Source organism: Pseudophryne corroboree, chromosome 3 (assembly GCF_028390025.1).
Source record: "Pseudophryne corroboree isolate aPseCor3 chromosome 3, aPseCor3.hap2, whole genome shotgun sequence".
In the NCBI taxonomy this organism is placed as follows: Eukaryota; Metazoa; Chordata; class Amphibia; order Anura; family Myobatrachidae; genus Pseudophryne; species Pseudophryne corroboree.
Window position 1 is genome coordinate 441,690,352 of NC_086446.1, and position 7,500 is coordinate 441,697,851.

Genomic DNA, 7,500 nt, shown 5'->3' on the forward strand with positions numbered 1-7,500 from the left:
ACCACCAATGCTCCACAGATAATTAATTTTACACTTACTCGTGTACTTTAGTGTATGAAACAAAGCAGGAGTGTCAGGATGACTTGCCTTGCCATCACCTCCATACATTCTCAACCAAGCCTGGCTAGCTCAGTCGGTAGAGCATGAGACTCTTAATCTCAGGATCGTGGGTTCGAGCCACATGTTGGGTGGATGTTTTTTCTTTTCCTGTACCATTGTATGTGGAACACTGTATACTTGCACCACAACAGCGCAAATGGCTGTCCTCACTTTCACAAAATACACTGCCATATCAGCAAAAACTCAGGACTGCATTGGCCGGGAATCGATTCCGGGCCTCACGCGTGGCAGGCGAGAATTCTACCACTGAACCACCAATGCTCCACAGATGCCTAATTTTACACTTACTCATGTACTTTAGTGTATAAAACAAAGCAGGAGTGTCAGGATGCCTTGCCTTGCCATCACCACAACTCCTCGGTTACCAAGCATTGCTAACTCAGTCGGTAAAGCATGAGACTCTTAATCTCAGGGTCGTGGGTTCGAGCCCTACATTGGGCGGATGTTTTTTTTCTTTTCCTGTACCATTGTATGTGGAACACTGTATACTTGCACCACCACAGCGCAAATGGCTGTCCTCACTTTCACAAAATGCACTGCCATATCAGCAAAAATTCAGGACTGCATTGGCCGGGAATCAAACAAAGGCCTCCCGCGTGGCAGGCGAGAATTCTACCACTGAACCACCAATGCTCCACAGATACTTAATTTTACACTTACTCGTGTACTTTAGTGTATGAAACAAAGCAGGAGAGTCAGGATGCCTTGCCATCACCTCCATACATTCTCAACCAAGCCTGGCTAGCTCAGTCGGTAGAGCATGAGACTCTTTATCTCAGGGTCATGGGTTCGAGCCACACGTTGGGCGGATGTTTTTTCTTTTCCTGTACCATTGTATGTGGAACACTGTATACTTGCACCACAACAGCGCAAATGGCTGTCGTCACTTTCACAAAATACACTGCCATATCAGCAAAAACTCAGAACTGCATTGGCCGGGAATCGATTCCGGGCCTCACGCGTGGCAGGCGAGAATTCTACCACTGAACCACCAATGCTCCACAGATGCCTAATTTTACACTTACTCATGTACTTTAGTGTATAAAACAAAGCAGGAGTGTCAGGATGCCTTGCCTTGCCATCACCTCCAAGCCTACGTAACCAAGCCCGACTAGCACAGTCGCTAGAGCATAAGACTATTAATCTTAGGGTCATGTATTTGAGCTCCATGTTGGGCAGTTGTTTTTTTCTCTTCCTGTACCATTGTATGTGGAACAGTGTATACTTGCATCACCACAGCGCAAATGGCTGTCCTCACTTTCACAAAATACACTGCCCTATCAGCAAAAACTCAGGAATGTATTGACCGGGAATTAAACCCGGCCTCCCACGTGGCCGGCTAGATTTCTACCACTGAACCACCAATGATCCACAGATGCTTAATTTTAGACTTACTCATGTACTTTAGTGTACAAAACAAAGCAGGAGAGTCAGGATGCCTTGCCTTGCCATCACCACAACTCCTCGTTTACCAAGCATTGCTAACTCAGTCAGTAAAGCATGAGACTCTTAATCTCAGAGTCGTGGGTTCGAGCCCCACATTGGGCTTTTTTTTTCTTTTCTTTTCCTGTACCATTGTATGTGGAACACTGTCAACTTGCACCACCACAACGCAAATGGCTGTCCTCACTTTCACAAAAAGCACTGCCATATCAGCAAAAATTCAGGACTTCATTGGCCGGAAATCGAACCCGGGCCTCCCGCATGGCAGGCGAGAATTTTACCACTGAACCACCAATGCTCCACAGATACTTAATTTTACACTTACTCGTGTACTTTAGTGTATGAAACAAAGCAGGAGTGTCAGGATGCCTTGCCTTGCCATCACCTCCATACATTCTCAACCAAGCCTGGCTAACTCAGTCGGTAGAGCATGAGACTCTTAATCTCAGGGTCGTGGGTTAGAGCCCCACGTTGGGCGGATGTTTTTTCTTTTCCTGTACCATTGTATGTGAAACACTGTATACTTACACCACCACAGCGCAAATGGCTGTCCTCACTTTCACAAAATACACTGCCATATCAGCAAAAACTCAAGACTGCATTGGCCGGGAATCGATTCCGGGCCTCACGCGTGGCAGGCGAGAATTCTACCACTGAACCACCAATGCTCCACAGATGCCTAATTTTACACTTACTCATGTACTTTAGTGTATAAAACAAAGCAGGAGTGTCAGGATGCCTTGCCTTGCCATCACCTCCAAACCTACGTAACCAAGCCCGACTAGCACGGTAGAGCATGAGACTCTTAATCTCAGGGTCGTGGGTTCGAGCCCCACGTTGGGCGGATGTTTTTTCTTTTCCTGTACCATTGTATGTGGAACACTGTATACTTGCACCACCACAGCGCAAATGGCTGTCCTCACTTTCACAAAATACACTGCCATATCAGCAAAAACTCAGGACTGCATTGGCCGGGAATCGATTCCGGGCCTCACGCGTGGCAGGCGAGAATTCTACCACTGAACCACCAATGCTCCACAGATGCCCAATTTTACACTTACTCATGTACTTTAGTGTATAAAACAAAGCAGGAGTGTCAGGATGCCTTGCCTTGCCATCACCTCCAAGCCTACGTAACCAAGCCCGACTAGCACAGTCGCTAGAGCATAAGACTATTAATCTTAGGGTCATGTATTTGAGCTCCATGTTGGGCAGTTGTTTTTTTCTCTTCCTGTACCATTGTATGTGGAACAGTGTATACTTGCATCACCACAGCGCAAATGGCTGTCCTCACTTTCACAAAATGCACTGCCCTATCAGCAAAAACTCAGGAATGTATTGACCGGGAATTGAACCCGGCCTCCCACGTAGCCTGCTAGATTTCTACCACTGAACCACCAATGATCCACAGATGCTTAATTTTAGACTTACTCATGTACTTTAGTGTACAAAACAAAGCAGGAGAGTCAGGATGCCTTGCTTTGCCATCACCACAACTCCTCGGTTACCAAGTATTGCTAACTCAGTCGGTAAAGCATGAGACTCTTAATCTCAGGGTCGTGGGTTCGAGCCCACATTGTGCGGATGTTTTTTTTCTTTTCCTGTACCATTGTATGTGGAACACTGTCAACTTGCACCACCACAGCGCAAATGGCTGTCCTCACTTTCACAAAATGCACTGCCATATCAGCAAAAACTCAGGACTGCATTGGCCTGGAATCGAACCCAGGCCTCCCGCATTGCAGGCGAGAATTTTACCACTGAACCACCAATGCTCCACAGATAATTAATTTTACACTTACTCGTGTACTTTAGTGTATGAAACAAAGCAGGAGTGTCAGGATGACTTGCCTTGCAATCACCTCCATACATACTCAACCAAGCCTGGCTAGCTCAGTCAGTAGAGCATGAGACTCTTAATCTCAGGGTCGTGGGTTCGAGCCACACGTTGGGCGGATGTTTTTTCTTTTCCTGTACCATTGTATGTGGAACACTGTATACTTGCACCACAACAGCGCAAATGGCTGTCCTCACTTTCACAAAATACACTGCCATATCAGCAAAAACTCAGGACTGCATTGGCCGGGAATCGATTCCGGGCCTCACGCGTGGCAGGCGAGAATTCTACCACTGAACCACCAATGCTCCACAGATGCCTAATTTTACACTTACTCATGTACTTTAGTGTATAAAACAAAGCAGGAGTGTCAGGATGCCTTGCCTTGCCATCACCACAACTCCTCGGTTACCAAGCCTTGCTAACTCAGTCGGTAAAGCATGAGACTCTTAATCTCAGGGTCGTGGGTTCGAGCCCCACTTTGGGCGGATGTTTTTTTTCTTTTCCTGTACCATTGTATGTGGAACACTGTCAACTTGCACCACCACAGCGCAAATGGCTGTCCTCACTTTCACAAAATGCACTGCCATATCAGCAAAAATTCAGGACTGCATTGGCCGGGAATCGAACCAGGGCCTCCCTGGTGGCAGGCGAGAATTCTACCACTGAACCACCAATGCTCCACAGATGCCTAATTTTACACTTACTCATGTACTTTAGTGTATAAAACAAACCAGGAATGTCTGGATGCCTTGCCTTGCCATCACCTCCAAGCCTACGTAACCAAGCCCGACTAGCACAGTCGCTAGAGCATAAGACTATTAATCTTAGGGTCATGTATTTGAGCTCCATGTTGGGCAGTTGTTTTTTTCTCTTCCCGTACCATTGTATGTGGAACAGTGTATACTTGCATCACCACAGCGCAAATGGCTGTCCTCACTTTCACAAAATGCACTGCCCTATCAGCAAAAACTCAGGAATGTATTGACCGGGAATTAAACCCGGCCTCCCACGTGGCCGGCTAGATTTCTACCACTGAACCACCAATGATCCACAGATGCTTAATTTTAGACTTACTCATGTACTTTAGTGTACAAAACAAAGCAGGAGAGTCAGGATGCCTTGCCTTGCCATCACCACAACTCCTCGGTTACCAAGCATTGCTAACTTAGTCGGTAAAGCATGAGACTCTTAATCTCAGGGTCGTGGGTTCGAGCCCCACATTGGGCGGATGTTTTTTTTCTTTTCCTGTACCATTGTATGTGGAATACTGTCAACTTGCACCACCACAGCGCAAATGGCTGTCCTCACTTTCACAAAATGCACTGCCATATCAGCAAAAACTCAGAACTGCATTGGCCGGGAATCAAACCCAGGCCTCCCGCGCGGCAGGCGAGAATTCTACCACTGAACCACCAATGCTCCACAGATACTTAATTTTACACTTACTCGTGTACTTTAGTGTATGAAACAAAGCAGGAGTGTCAGGATGCCTTGCCTTGCCATCACCTCCATACATTCTCAACCAAGCCTGGCTAGCTCAGTCGGTAGAGCATGAGACTCTTAATCTCAGGGTCGTGGGTTCAAGCCCCACGTTAGGTGGATGTTTTTTCTTTTCCAGTACCATTGTATGTGGATACACTGTATACTTGCACCACCACAGCGCAAATGGCTGTCCTCACTTTCACAAAATACACTGCCATATCAGCAAAAACTCAGGACTGCATTGGCCGGGAATCGATTCCGGGCCTCACGCGTGGCAGGCGAGAATTCTACCACTGAACCACCAATGCTCCACAGATGCTTAATTTTAGACTTACTCATGTACTTTACTGTACAAAACAAAGCAGGAGAGTCAGGATGCCTTGCCTTGCCATCACCACAACTCCTCGGTTACCAAGCACTGCTAACTCAGTCGGTAAAGCATGAGACTCTTAATCTCAGGGTCGTGGGTTTCGAGCCCCACATTGGGCGGATGTTTTTTTTCGTTTCCTGTACCATTGTATGTGGAACACTGTCAACTTGCACCACCACAGCACAAATGCCTGTCCTCACTTTCACAAAATGCACTGCCATATCAGCAAAAACTGAGGACTGCATTGGCCGGGAATCGATTCCGGGCCTCATGAGTGGCAGGCGAGAATTCTACCACTGAACCACCAATGCTCCACAGATGCCTAATTTTACACTTACTCATGTACTTTAGTGTATGAAACAAAGCAGGAGTGTCAGGATGCCTTGCCTTGCCATCACCTCCATACATTCTCAACCAAGCCTGGCTAGCTCAGTCGGTAGAGCATGAGACTCTTAATCTCAGGGTCGTGGGTTCAAGCCCCACGTTAGGTGGATGTTTTTTCTTTTCCAGTACCATTGTATGTGGATACACTGTATACTTGCACCACCACAGCGCAAATGGCTGTCCTCACTTTCACAAAATACACTGCCATATCAGCAAAAACTCAGGACTGCATTGGCCGGGAATCGAACCCGGGCCTCCCGCGTGACAGGCGAGAATTCTACCACTGAACCACCAATGCTCCACAGATACTTAATTTTATACTTACTCGTGTACTTTAGTGTATGAAACAAAGCAGGAGTGTCAGGATGCCTTGCCATCACCTCCATACATTCGCAACCAAGCCTGGCTAGCTCAATCGGTAGAGCGTGAGACTCTTAATCTTAGGGTCGTGGGTTTGAGCCCCACGTTGGGCGGATGTTTTTTCTTTTCCTGTACCATTGTATGTGGAACACTGTATACTTGCACCACAACAGCGCAAATGGCTGTCCTCACTTTCACAAAATACACTGCCCTATCAGCAAAAACTCAGGAATGTATTGACCGGGAATTGAACCCGGCCTCCCACGTGGCCGGCTAGATTTCTACCACTGAACCACCAATGATCCACAGATGCTTAATTTTAGACTTACTCATGTACTTTAGTGTACAAAACAAAGCAGGAGAGTCAGGATGCCTTGCCTTGCCATCACCACAACTCCTCGGTTACCAAGCATTGCTAACTCAGTCGGTAAAGCATGAGACTCTTAATCTCAGGGTTGTGGGTTCGAGCCCCACATTGGGCTTTTTTTTTTTTTTCTTTTCCTGTACCATTGTATGTGGAACACTGTCAACTTTCACCACCACAGCGCAAATGGCTGTCCTCACTTTCACAAAATGCACTGCCATATCAGCAAAAATTCAGGACTTCATTGGCCGGAAATCAAACCCGGGCCTCCCGCGTGGCAGGCGAGAATTCTACCACTGAACCACCAATGCTCCACAGATACTTAATTTTACACTTACTCGTGTACTTTAGTGTATGAAACAAAGCAGGAGTGTCAGGATGCCTTGCCTTGCCATCACCTCCATACATACTCAACCAAGCCTGGCTAGCTCAGTCGGTAGAGCATGAGACTCTTAATCTCAGGGTCGTGTGTTAGAGCCCCACGTTGGGCGGATGTTTTTTCTTTTCCTGTACCATTGTATGTGGAACACTGTATACTTACACCACCACAGCGCAAATGGCTGTCCTCACTTTCACAAAATACACTGCCATATCAGCAAAAACTCAAGACTGCATTGGCCAGGAATCGATTCTGGGCCTCACACGTGGCAGGCGAGAATTCTACCACTTAACCACCAATGCTCCACAGATGCCTAATTTTACACTTACTCATGTACTTTAGTGTATAAAACAAAGCAGGAGTGTCAGGATGCCTTGCCTTGCCATCACCTCCACGCCTACGTAAACAAGCCCGACTAGCACGGTAGAGCATTAGACTCTTAATCTCAGGGTCGTGGGTTCGAGCCCCACGTTGGGCGGATGTTTTTTCTTTTCCTGCACCATTGTATGTGGAACACTGTATACTTGCACCACCACAGCGCAAATGGCTGTCCTCACTTTCACAAAATACACTGCCATATCAGCAAAAACTCAGGACTGCATTGGCCGGGAATCGATTCCGGGCCTCACGCGTGGCAGGCGAGAATTCTACCACTGAACCACCAATGCTCCACAGATGCCTAATTTTACACTTACTCATGTACTTTAGTGTATAAAACAAAGCAGGAGTGTCAGGATGCCTTGCCTTGCCATCACCTC

General features: G+C 46.9%; 7 non-coding genes across 7 annotated transcripts; 4 read left to right on the forward strand and 3 right to left on the reverse strand.

Annotated features, from left to right (window-relative positions):
• Positions 1 to 3,267: 3,267 nt before the first annotated feature.
• On the reverse strand, positions 3,268 to 3,338 carry TRNAC-GCA (transfer RNA cysteine (anticodon GCA)). Its single transcript has one exon. It is a non-coding gene; the product is annotated as a tRNA-Cys (tRNA).
• Positions 3,339 to 3,445: 107 nt separating this feature from the next.
• TRNAK-CUU (transfer RNA lysine (anticodon CUU)) lies at positions 3,446 to 3,518 on the forward strand. Its single transcript has one exon. It is a non-coding gene; the product is annotated as a tRNA-Lys (tRNA).
• A 1,233-nt stretch (positions 3,519 to 4,751) lies between these two features.
• Positions 4,752 to 4,822, reverse strand: TRNAG-GCC (transfer RNA glycine (anticodon GCC)). The gene has a single exon. It is a non-coding gene; the product is annotated as a tRNA-Gly (tRNA).
• A 107-nt stretch (positions 4,823 to 4,929) lies between these two features.
• Positions 4,930 to 5,002, forward strand: TRNAK-CUU (transfer RNA lysine (anticodon CUU)). Its single transcript has one exon. It is a non-coding gene; the product is annotated as a tRNA-Lys (tRNA).
• Positions 5,003 to 5,673: 671 nt separating this feature from the next.
• Positions 5,674 to 5,746, forward strand: TRNAK-CUU (transfer RNA lysine (anticodon CUU)). The gene has a single exon. It is a non-coding gene; the product is annotated as a tRNA-Lys (tRNA).
• Positions 5,747 to 5,866: 120 nt separating this feature from the next.
• TRNAD-GUC (transfer RNA aspartic acid (anticodon GUC)) lies at positions 5,867 to 5,937 on the reverse strand. Its single transcript has one exon. It is a non-coding gene; the product is annotated as a tRNA-Asp (tRNA).
• A 102-nt stretch (positions 5,938 to 6,039) lies between these two features.
• TRNAK-CUU (transfer RNA lysine (anticodon CUU)) lies at positions 6,040 to 6,112 on the forward strand. Its single transcript has one exon. It is a non-coding gene; the product is annotated as a tRNA-Lys (tRNA).
• The last annotated feature ends 1,388 nt before the right edge of the window (positions 6,113 to 7,500 follow it).